A 12915-nucleotide genomic window follows, 5' to 3' on the forward strand; every position below is an offset into this window, starting at 1 on the left:
TTGCAAATATATGATATTTCATTATAAATGTGCAAATTATGGATTAAGTGTGGACTAGACAGGGCCCTGATCTCTGTAGATAAATTTCACCCTTTTTAAGTTCTAAACAACTGAGAAAAATGAAGTTTTAGAGCACAATCAGCATAACATGTTTACTAGTCAGGGACAAACTGTCATAAATTTCTGATCTGATTTCCTCTCTAGGTGTCAACACTTGATGGGCTTGCCATTGCTTTTCGCCTTATTTAATTTAATCCATTCTGAAGGTGGGCCTCGGTGCTGAGTCTATTCACACAGAATCCCAATGGGCAATTATGCAAGATTATTTCTATTTCTACGTTCTGCATATTAATAACATGTTTTGTTTTTTGTGTTTTTTTTTTTGCCGCCCCACACAGCTTCTGAGATCTTATTTCCCCAACCAGAGATTGAGCCGAGGCCGGGGCAGTGAAAGCACAGAGTCCTAACCCCTGGATCACCAGGGAATTTCCTGTAAAACCTGATTCTGACCAAATTTTACTCTAGCAAAAAAGTTAGGGAACTAACCCTCTGAGAAAAGATTAACTGCACTTAACTACCTTGATATTTTATCTTCTTCCCTGAGGCTGTATCCACCTCTGAATTTCAATAATTCACCTTAGGAAGTAGCACAGATTTGTCAAAATAATGAAAATATATAGAGTTTATTGACATGTAAATAACTTAATCTTAGATACCCAGAGGCTATAAAAAGTAATTGCATAATCAATCACAAAATACTATCATAGGAGGGGAAATTTACATGTTTACCATCATAAAACATGAAATAAGATTGAAGAAGTTTTCCAGCCGCTTGCTCTCATCCAATTTTGAAAATCTTTTCATTTTAGATCTAAGTGTGGCTCACTCTTGATTATCTGTCATCATGAATGGATAGTAGTATATTCAATACATATTCCACAGAGAATCCGAAAGGGAACATGAGCCCCTACTTCTGAATACACATCTGTGTTTAACAGACAACATAATGAACTGAGTCTTTGTCACTTCTTGTTCTTGACTAATTTCTAATGGAGAGCCTCCAGCCTATAATGTGAATAATATTTTTCTTGACTCTGTTTCAACAAATGAATGCGTGCCAGTGGACTGTTTGGGAATGCTTGGCCACAGCTTGTGCTTTAGTCGCTCAGTCGTGTCTGACTCTTTGTGACCCCACGGACTGTAGCCCACCAGGCTCCTTTGTCCATGGAATTCTCCAGGCAAGAATACTGGAGTGGGTTGCCATGCCCTCCCCCAGAGGTCGAAAATCCAGAGATGAAAGCCAGGTTTCCCGCGTTGCAGGAGGACGCTTTACCATCTGAGCCACCAGGGAAGCTCTGACACAACATGCTACGTCATTTCTGTTTGTGTCCTGTTCCTTATCCACACACCCGGGGAACCTTCACAGAGCAGGGCACTTAATAGGGTTTAAAACATCTCAATGAGCCTAACTCAAGGAGGACAGATGTGCCACAACCTCCCATAGGTCATAATTGAGAGAAAGAAGAAAAGTCACTCAGTCTTGTCTGACTCTTTGTGACCCCATGGACTATACAGTCCATGGAATTCTCCAGGCCAGAATACTGGAGTGGGTAGCCTTTCCCTTCTCCAGGGGAATCTTCGCAACCCAGAGATCAAAGCCAGGTCTCCTCCATTACAGGTGGATTCTTTACCAGCTGAGCTACAAGGGAAACACAAGAATACTGGAGTGGGTAGCCTTTCCTGTCTCCAGGGGATCTTCCCGACCCAGGAATCGAACCAGGGTCTCCTGCATTGCACGCAGATTCTTTATCAACTGAGATACCAGGGAAGCCCTATAATTGAGGGGGCCTAATAAATATCATCCCTCTTCCCTGCCCACATTCAGAACCAACTGAGAGATAAAGACACACAGGAGTCAGACGGAGGGAAATGATGTTACTGATAACAGTTCTTGGGCACTTGGCTTGGCATGAAAGGCAAATGGACTTATTACTGTCGCCTCAATTAAACTTCCCAGGCTTCAAGCCTCTCTGAATGCACGTAGTGCCTTCCCTTCAAGCCTCCCACAGAGTGGGGATAGGCCAACACAGCATGTTCTCCAGAGGCAGCCATTTCCAAGGAAAGAGAAGCAGAACAGTCTAAAGAAAAGGGTACCAAAAGTGCCTCACGTGCCCACTTTCTTCTCCATGTGTATTAATCTGCCAGGCCACCCCACCTTCCCCCCCGCACTGGCAACAGGCAAGAAGGGAGCAAGTATTAATCTGCCAGGTCACCCCACCTTCCCCCCGCACTGGGAACAGGCAAGAAGGGAGCAAGTATTAATCTGCCTGGTCACCCCACCTTCCCCCCGCACTGGGAACAGGCAAGAAGGGAGCAAGTATTAATCTGCCAGGTCACCCCACCTTCCCCCAGCACTGGGAACAGGCAAGAAGGGAGCAAGTATTAATCTGCCTGGTCACCCCACCTTCCCCCCGCACTGGGAACAGGCAAGAAGAGAGCAAGTATTAATCTGCCAGGCCACCCCACCTTCCCCCCGCACTGGGAACAGGCAAGAAGGGAGCAAGTATTAATCTGCCAGGTCACCCCACCTTCCCCCCGCACTGGGAACAGGCAAGAAGGGAGCAAGTATTAATCTGCCAGGCCACCCCACCTTCCCCCAGCACTGGGAACAGGCAAGAAGGGAGCAAGTATTAATCTGCCAGGCCACCCCACCTTCCCCCAGCACTGGGAACAGGCAAGAAGGGAGCAAGTATTAATCTGCCAGGCCACCCCACCTTCCCCCCGCACTGGGAACAGGCAAGAAGGGAGCAAGTATTAATCTGCCAGGTCACCCCACCTTCCCCCGGCACTGGGAACAGGCAAGAAGGGAGCAAGTATTAATCTGCCAGGCCACCCCACCTTCCCTCAGCACTGGGAACAGGCAAGAAGGGAGCAAGTATTAATCTGCCAGGTCACCCCACCTTCCCCCGGCACTGGGAACAGGCAAAAAGGGAGCAAGTATTAATCTGCCAGGCCACCCCACCTTCCCTCAGCACTGGGAACAGGCAAGAAGGGAGCAAGTATTAATCTGCCAGGTCACCCCACCTTCCCCCCCGCACTGGGAACAGGCAAGAAGGGAGCAAGTATTAATCTGCCAGGTCACCCCACCTTCCCCCTGCACTGGGAACAGACAAGAAGGCAAAAGTGCCTCACATGCCCATTTTCTTCTCTCATTTATATTAATCTGCCAGGTCACCCCACCTTCCCCCCACGCACTAGGAACAGGCAAGAAGGGAGCAAGAGACCAGCAGAGTTACTCCACAGCTGTGGCCCACAAGTAGGACATGTTATCAGAATCATCTGGAGGGTTTATTCTAAACACAGATTCCTGGGTCCACTTAAGAGTTTCTGATTCCTAGGGGCTGTGTGGGAGACTCTGCATTTCCAACAATTCCCAAGTAATGAATCATTGCTTTAATGCAATGGTTCTCAACCTTGAACAAGCAGTGGAATCAAGAAAAAGAGTGTTTCCTCCTTTCTTTCCTCAGCCTTTTTTCCCCCTTCTTAACCCATTGGGTTTAAGCCCCGATTCTGTGGTCTAGCAGAGATGTGGCACTCCATCCAGGGAAGAAAATCAGCAGTCTATTAGAATAGTGGAGCCCTCGGCTCCTGAGGTTTCTCTCTCAATATTCACTGTTGTTCTTTCACGGCAGTTAATGCACAGTGATGATTTATGTCCCTGGAAATCCACGGAGTGGGTCATAACATAAATTTTAAAACTCAAAAGCCATACTAGCTGCAAGCACTCCTTATTCTATTTTCCATTCCAAATTAAGTCCAGCCATGTTATCCGAAAGAGCTCACTAGAGCTTCTTCCGTGAAATGAAATGACAGCATTAAGATAGTCCAATAAAATGCCTATAATAAAAATATTCCAAGTTTGAGTATAAACCTTCTCTTATCACAAATTTCCCAGGGTAAAATTACAGTGCCAACATTAAATTTTCTGAATATTGAAGTCTAAAATCAAACTACCTTTCCATTGTGTTAAAAGCCCCCAAAAATTAAAGTCCCAAAGTCTATCCTGTGTATTTCTTATTCTTCTGACTTCATCTAGAAGAGTATCCCTCTTTAGGTAGGACTGCAGTTGCAGTTGAATTCTCTTCCACTGAAATAGGTGCAGTTCTCTTAGGAACTTAAAAGGTCACTCGTACTCATATGTGCCTCACTTTTGCAGAGACCAAAGAGAACACTAAAGATTACCAAAAGTACCCATCTCACACCCACTTATTTTAGAAAACAGTTCAACCCATAGAATTAGCAGATATCCCAGACAAAATTCTATTCCCTGACCCTTTAATCATTATTGCCAAAGACCACAGCAGAGATTCAGCGATATGTGAGAGGGCAAATAGAAATGGGACAGAACCTTGACTGCAGTTTTGCCAGGATGCTGGTCATTCTGTGTCTTTGTTGGAGGAACACGCCATTTATGGCACCATTTCACCAAGGTAAAGGGAGTGGATGGGAAGGCCATTTACGAATATTGGTCCAGCAATTAGACGGTGGAGCTTGAGATGTGACTCCTTGCTAACAAAGTTTTAAAAATCACAATGGTGCCATTTAGGCACTACATCTTATTTTATGTACAATCTAATATACAGAAAACATCTTAATTTCCACTTGCCTTGGAGTCCTGCTGAAGTCAAAGAGGAGTCCACCCAGTTACTTAGTATCCACTATCACAGATGCATTTTCAGTCCAGTGTCACAGCTTTTAAGCACAAGGGGATGAAACGATTTTTGTTGTTGCTTGGCTGCAGATCTACAACCCAAGACTTTGAAGGAGCTATATTTCTTGGGTCCTAAAAACATTTACGTGTAAGATTCTCACTTTAAATTGATGTGACCGATATAAATAGGCAGGACTAGACCAAGCACACAGCTTCTGATCCTGTTGTATTTTAAAAACTCAACAGGACTATAACCAGGGACAGAAAGGGACGTTATATAATAATAATGTGGTCACTTCACCAAAAGAACATACCCATTCTAAATGGGTGTGAGCCTAATAACAGAGGTTCAAAATCCACAAAGCAAAAATGTATAGAACTAAAAGAAGGGGGAAATCCATAATTACAATTGAAGATTAAAACAAACCTGTCCCAGTGATTGACAGAAAATTAGTAAAGATGTAGAAGTCTTAAATATCATTCTCAGTCAGATTGACCTAATTTATATTAATAGAATATTTCACTACAAAACAGCAAAATACATATTCTTTTTAAAACAGCATAACAAATGCTTCCAATCATATAACATTCATCAAAACTCTGAGTCATAAAGTAAGTCTCAATAAATTTAAAAGGCTCAAACTCATGTAAGAGGATTAAATTAGCACACACATAGAATTAATTAGAAATCAGCAAAAGGAATGCACCTAGAAAATTCCAAATTAAGAACACACTTTTTAAATAACACATGGGTCAGAGAAGATGTCACCAAAACATTAATGTTTTTGAGCTGAATGAAGTTGAAAACATAATATACCAAAATTTGAGACGTACCTAAAGCAGTGTTTAAAGAAAAATTTATAGCATTAAATGTTTTAACATAAAAAAAAATCTCAAAAAATCTAAATTTATACCTTAAGAAGCAAGGAAAAGAGAGTAAGTTAATCTAAAGCAAAAAGAAGGAAGGAAATAATAGAGAAATATTGAAAATCAATAAACTAGGAAATGGACATACAGTCGAGAAGAGTGATGAAATCTAGAGCTTATTATAATAGGCTGAGTGACGGCCCCCTGAAGATGCCCGTGTTTTAACCAATCTCTGGAACTGGGAACATGTTAGTTTTGCTGGTAAAAGGAATTTTGCAGGTGTGATTACTTAAAGATTTTGAACCAGAGAGATTATCCTGATGGGCCCAGTGGAATCACAAACGTCCTTGAGAGAGAGGATAGGAGGTTCAGAGTCAGAGATGTGATAACAGAAACGAGAAGCTGAGAGGAGGAGGAAGTGGTGATGGGCCAGTGAGAATGCAGGTGGCCTCTGCTGCTGCTGCTAAGTCACTTCAGTCGTGTCCAACTCCGTGCGACCCCATAGACGGCAGCCCATCAGGCTCCCCCGTCCCTGGGATTCTCCAGGCAAGAACACTGGAGTGGGTTGCCATTTCCTTCTCCAATGCATGAAAGTGAAAAGTGAAAGTGAGGTCACTCAGTCGTTTCTGACTCCCAGTGACCCCATGGACTGCAGCCTACCAGGCTGCTCCATCCATGGGATTTTCCAGGCAAGAGTACTGGAGTGGGGTGCCATTGCTTTCTCCGAGGCAGCCTCTAGTAACTGAAAAAAGGCAACAGAATGGACGTTCCCCTCAGAACCTCCGGAAGCAATGGGCCCTGCCAGCACCTGGATCTCAGCTCAGCCAGGCCGATTTTTAATTTCTGACTTCCAGAGCTCTAGGTAATAAAGTTGTGTTGTTTTAAACTACTATATTTGTGGTCATCTATTACAGTGGCAATAGGAAACTGATACAATAATTCTTATAAAGATCTATAAAATAAACCTTTAGTTTAACAAAGGTTTACTAAACAAACCAAACCAAGAAAACAAGAGGAAATACAAATTACAAAAACCAGGAACCACAAGGGGTATCACTCCAGATATTAAAAGGATAAGAAAGGAAAATAATGAACAACTTATGTCAAATTCTACAGCTTAAAGGAACAGGCACTTTCTTAAGACCAAATGACCATGGTTAGATAACCAAAGATGATAAAACAATGTATACCTAGAAAGGAACTGAATGCTTATTTAAAAATCTTAACATCACCAGCAAAGCTTATTAACGATTCCTGGGAAACAACAATAGAGTCTGAGTAGTAAAGTCAAGTCTAACCTTTTGTTTTTCCTTTGGGCTTCGTCTAGTTTCACTTGCACACAGGGTGCTGCAGGCTGAGGCCTCAGACCAGAGTTCTTCCTCCCAGAATGGCTGCAGCCAACAGTTCAGCTCTGCAGACCTTGTGCAAAAGCCCTGCCCCCGGCACTTCAAGATGGCGGCCGTGGGCCGCTGCACCTGGTGTGGCAATCTGGAGCCCTGAGCAGCACACCTGTGCAAACTTGGGAGCACCCCACCCCTCCCCTCCCCACTGGTGAGATCCATCTAAAGCAGCCCCTCCCACAGCCCGTGGGGAGAGCGTGAACTCTGCTATTAGGTTCAGATTCATTTAGAGTGGGTATGTCCTTTTGGTGACCACATTATCATTTGATAATGTCCCTGTCTATACTTGGTTATAGTCCTGTTGAGTTTTCAAAATACAACAGGAACGGAAGCTGTGTGGCTGATCTAGCCTTATTTATACCTGGCGCATCATTTTAAAATGAGAACCTCACACATAAATGGTTTTTAGGACACATGAAATGTAGCTTCTTTTGCTTTTGAAAGTCTTATAGATTTGCAGGCAAACAACAACAAAAACTGTTTCATTCCCTCACCTTAAAAGCTGACATCTAAAAACATTTTCTTTTCTCTCTAATCAAAAACCTTGCCTCAGCTCCTTGTGTTTACTGAAGCCAGTGCAGCTCTGGCCTGTTTGTAAGGCTGGCACTTGCTGTCCTGCCTGTTTATAAACAGCTACTTGCCTGTGGATAAAGTTGCCATTAACTGCTAGGTCAAAATCCCACTGGACTATGCTTACTAAAATCTAAAGCCTTAAGCTGCCAGTCCAACCCCACTGGTCAAAAGACAATCACATAACTGTAAAAACCAGCCATGTGTCACAATAAAGTCCTATAAACCCCCAAAGCAAAAAAAAAAAAAAAAATCATGTGACTCATGTTTATTTCACCTAAGGCCTAAAACTACTTATTCAAAGTCTCATGTTTCTGGGTCCCCAAATTCAACTGCTTGTCTGCCTCTCAAGAGACATCTGCACTCCAAATGTTAGGGGAAATGATGTTATATTTTGGATTCCTTCAAACTCCATCATTCTCCCCGCCCAGTGCCAGTCATCATAACTGATCACAGAGAATGTGTATTAACGTCAATTTTCCCCATGACGCAGCCCCACACAGGTCCCAGCACTGTTTTTTTCCTACATCATTCATCCCTCTGTAGTCAAGGCCCTGAAACCCAGCAGGATCCTATGGGGCTCCCGGGCACAAAAGTCTTTTTGTGTACCCCTTTTTTTCTTGATAATAGGAAATGGGCTTCATTCAGCCTTCAAGACTTTCCCGGGGTTCCAACAGAGAGGTTCAAACAGTTGCTAATCAGGGAAGGGAAATGATGCAGAGACAAGGGAGGAAGAAAAAAACAAATAAGAACAATAGTTCCACCTTGGCCAGGGTCCTGGTTACCCGCTCAAGGAATATACATAGTGTCTCTGAGTTGTTTTTGCAATACTGAAACCCACACCAGGTGGGAGAAGTTAACTGAATGTCCACAAGCGCATAGATCCCAGACCAATTGGAATCAGAAGGTTGATGATGGTAACTGCCACTTACATCACCACCAAGCAATCAGAAGAATGTCCACACCAGCATCTCTCCTGTCTCAAGGACCCACCCACTGGCTCCATGGGCTGTGTGGGGGCAGCAGCGAGTCCTGGTCAGGGGCCTCCCTAGGCTTCCCAGGAAGGCTGCTCTCCTAGGCTTTCCCCACAGGCAGATGAGGTCCCCTAGCAGATCCAGCCAGCCCAGGCCAGGCCCCCCAGACCCCAGGCCTTTGGCTTCAGCCTTCCAGCCTCAGCTCCCTAGTAAGTGCCTTCTGTGTCCCCTTTGCACCCCAAGGACTCAGACCTGGGGTGGGAGACAGACCCTTCTGGTGAAAAGTCTCGCCACTGCTCAGCTCTTGGGTGTGCCGGCCAGGTGCGGCTGGGCTTCTGCAGGCCTCTACCCATCGTGGGCCCGAGATCCCCCACCCTGGCCCCAGCAGCGCCACCCCCACCTCCGCCCTTCGACTGAGCTTTGCATTTTCCACTTACCCAGGTAGGTGGCATGTGGAAGCGCCTGGCTTCGGCTGCCTCTGAGGGCACAACACCCAAAGAAAGCAATTCCAACCCCACCCCCCCCAAAAAAAAGGAGAATGTCCACAAGCTGATCACGCCCTCCCTGAACCATTACTATAAAATTCCTCACTACCCACCCCAGGGTGGCTGTGGTTTTGAAGGCATTCACTCTCTGTGGTCCCCTTTGCCTGCCAAAGCAATAAAGCTACCCTTCTACTTCACCCAAAACTCCATCTCGAATCTTCAACTGAGTGTCAGGTAGAGAGGCCAGAGTTGGCTTCAGTCCCTTGCTTTGTTTCATGAAGGGGGAGCTTACTAGTGTCCTAGAATGGTGACAAGAGTGAGAGATGTCCCACCCAGGACAGTCTGGGGGGAGGTTTGGCCACATCTAGATTCCCATAGTGGAGAAGGCAATGGCAACCCACTCCAGTACTCTTGCCTGGAAAATCCCATGGACGGAGGGGCCTGGTGGACTGCAGTCCATGGGGTCGATAGGAGTCAGACACGACTGTGCGACTTCACTTTCACTTTTCACTTTCATGCATTGGAGAAGGAAATGGCAACCCACTCCAGTGTTCTTGCCTGGAGAATCCCAGGGACTGGGAGCCTGGTGGGCTGCTGTCTATGGGGTCGCACAGAGTCGGATACGACTGAAGCGACTTAGCAGCAGCAGCAGCAGATTCCCATAGGGAGAAGGCAATGGCACCCCACTCCAGTACTCTTGCCTGGAAAATCCCATGGACGGAGGGGCCTGGTGGACTGCAGTCCATGGGGTCGCTAAGAGTCAGACACGACTGAGCGACTTCACTTTCACTTCTCACTTCCATGCATTGGAGAAGGAAATGGCAATCCACTCCAGTGTTCTTGCCTGGAGAATCCCAGGGATGGGGGAGCGTGGTGGGCTGCCATCTGTGGGGTCTCACAGAGTCAGACACGGCTGAAGCAACTTAGCAGCAGCAGCAGCAGATTCCCATAGGCATCCATCTGCTGGACAAGCCACAGGCAGTGAGCAGAGCAGCGGACTGTGCTGTGATTGCTTTCTGTAGTGACTGCTTTCATTTGTGGGGTCCCTCAACTCAGTCAGCTACTTCTTAATATGGCCTCTGTTCACCCGGGGCTGAATGGAAACATGGAGACAGAGTTTAGGGTGCAGTAGAAAAGAGTAGCTTTAATTGCTTTGCCAGGCAAAGGGGGCCACAGTGGGCTAATGCCCTGAAGACCCTGTGACCCACCCTGGAGGGCATAGGGGAGTTTTACAGTGTTGAAGGAGTAGGGCGTGATCAGCTTGTGGACAGTTCTTGGATTGACTGGCATCAAGATGAAGTTTCAAGCATCATCAACCTCCTGGTTTCAAGCAGTCTGGGGTCTATGTTCTTTGGTCAGCAGTTTTCATCTTCCTGTAAAAACAACTTAGGAATGTGTCTCAGGCCTTTATCTGTATCTTTCAGACAAATCTTGTGATTCTGTTATGTGGCAGAATTATAGTCTAAATGGTTACTAGTTCCTTAGCCCAACAACTATTCTCTAAGTCTTCACATTTCCCAGTTGTTAACTCTTGAGATAACATTTTATTTCCAAAAACAAGGACACAGGGGCTTGAACACGGTTTCACCTCCACAGCTTAGTCCAGAATCACCTTCTGATTCCTTCACCCTCCCCACCCCAAATGACCCTCACACTCTCTCCTGAAGAGGAAGGCACGGCCATCAGCCTCATCCTCCAACTTTTGTGAGGGCCTACACTATGTCCTGCTCCTCTCAAGATCTTTTCCTTTAATTCTTAAGAACTTGGCTTGGAAGTCAAACAAAAATGAATACTAACCATTTCGTCCTTTTCCTATTTGAATGTTCTAAGAGAAGGGTCCAGACATACAACAAAGTCCAGAGAGCACAGATATGAATATTTCTGGATCCTAGGTCAGTACACAGGCTTGCCCACACTGTGTCAAAGGTCTCTCTCTTATCTTGTAAATGCCCATTCCATCAGAGTTGGTCCACACAAGGATAACCATTCACCATCCAGTCTAGTCAAATGATCCTGCTGGCTGTTAAGCAAGTCTAGAGGTCTTATGCATGCAGGCATTACAGCTGGGAGAGGTTACACTGCATATCCAAGACAAACTGCTAGTTAGAAGCAAGGCTAGGATTCAAATCCAGGCTACTGAACCATCACTGGGGTGACTTGACAGAACTGGTTGGCAGCCAGCTCACAGTAAGATTTGGACGCAGGGCAGAGCTCAAAGCAGGGAGGACACTTCCTTCTAAAATGAAAAAGCCACAGAGGAAGGTGGAAGACGAAGGTCAACAGGAATGTGAACCTGATTTTATATTAAGTGTGGTTCCCAGGTGGCACTAGTGGTAAAGAACCCTCCTGCCAGTGCAGGTAGACACAAGAGACACAGGTTCGATTCCTGGGTCAGGAAGATCCCCTAGAGGAGGGCACAGCAACCCACTCCAGTATTCTTGCCTGAGAATCCCATGGACAGCAGAGCCTGGCAGGCTATAGTCCATAGGGTTGCATAGGGTCGGACGTGACTAAAGCAACTTAGCATGCATGTAGCACATGGTTGAACAGTGCATGCATACCAAGTCATGTCTAGCTCTTTGCGACCCCATGGACTAGAGCCCACCAGTTTCCTCTGTCCATGGTATTTTTCCAGCAAGAATACTGGAGTGGGTTACCATTTCCTCTTCTAGGGTATCTTCCTGACCCAGGGATCGAACCTGCCTCTCCTGCATTGACAGATGGCTTCTTCACCACTGAGTCACAAGGGAAGCCCCATGGGAGAGCAGACCACCCTCTAAAGCACAAGTCCCGCAGGGACTCTCTGTAGGTATCTTTTGGTTGTTTCTTATCTAAAGCTATGTTCCAAGACTAATAATTTTCTATGTTCCTTTATAAATAGGATATAAATGTAATATAGAAAATGCAGGGGGAAAATGTACACGCTAGTGAGGTGGAGCTGTGTGTGGCAGAGCCTGAAGCTTCAGCAGGTACTAAACCCCACCACTGATGTCATTCCTCTTCTAGGCTGTTTCGTATTTAGCTACAATAACAGGATGTTTTAAAAATTGTTCAGATCAGCAAAGAGTACTGATTTGATGGGACTCTGAGGGAAAACCCTCAGATGGGTTTTAGAGATATAATGGAAAAAATTACCGGTGCTTGGGAGATTTTGAAATACTGGCCTTGCACTTACATCCCAGAGAAAATGGATGCTTGATATGTTTCCTCAAAGATGATGAAGGACAAGAAGTTTTTTTTTTTAACCTCACACCACTTAGGGAAACTGAGTCAGGGGAGAAACTAAGGAAGGCTGAGCTCCCCAGTGCCAGCTACTCAAAGAGTGATCCAGAAACTTGGTGCCCATCTGCAACCATACAGGTTCAGAAACTGAGGGCCAGTCTTCAGATGCTTTCACAGGAATTTGACAGAATAATTTTATGTCTCACAATAAAAAGAGATTTTGTTTAAAAAAAATTTTTTTAAAGGCTGGTCTCACAGTCTGAAATGCAGTCAAGATTCAATTCCTCCCCGGTTGTATCACAGCTGCCTCTCCCACTGACCTCGTCTCATACCCAACCTTCTCCACTCGTGACACAGCAGCCCCACTGGCCTTCTTTATGTCTCTTCAGTCCACAGAGGCCTCCACCTTATGGCTTTTGAACTCACTCTTCTCTCTGCCTGGAATGTTCTCACCCAGCTCTATGTCTGGCTGGCTTCTTCTCCTTCAACCCACTCCTCAGAGAAGCTTCCCGTGATGGCCATCCTAAAGAAGTTACCCAGAACCTCTCTTTCCAACTTCCATGTTTGATTTTCCTCATATCAGTTATTACTACTATTTTATGATTTATTCATTATTTTACTGTTTCTCTCACTAGCATGTACGAACCTTGTCTTCCTTGCTCACTGCTCTGCCCCACACGCCTGCC

The 12915-nt window shown here is 45.4% G+C and overlaps 1 long non-coding RNA gene across 1 annotated transcript in view; it reads right to left on the reverse strand.

The window, feature by feature from the left end:
• The window catches only part of LOC147349352 (uncharacterized), a 92485-nt gene extending 85458 nt beyond the window's left edge, over nt 1-7027 (reverse strand). The window contains exon 1 of the long non-coding RNA XR_015150427.1: nt 6877-7027. This is a non-coding gene — a long non-coding RNA (uncharacterized LOC147349352). The remainder of the gene's footprint in view (nt 1-6876) is intronic.
• Between the last annotated feature and the right edge of the window lie 5888 nt (nt 7028-12915).

Source organism: Bos grunniens, chromosome 21 (assembly GCF_055505025.1).
Source record: "Bos grunniens cultivar Pamir isolate PY7600 chromosome 21, Bosgru_T2T1.0, whole genome shotgun sequence".
Classification (NCBI taxonomy): Eukaryota; Metazoa; Chordata; class Mammalia; order Artiodactyla; family Bovidae; genus Bos; species Bos grunniens.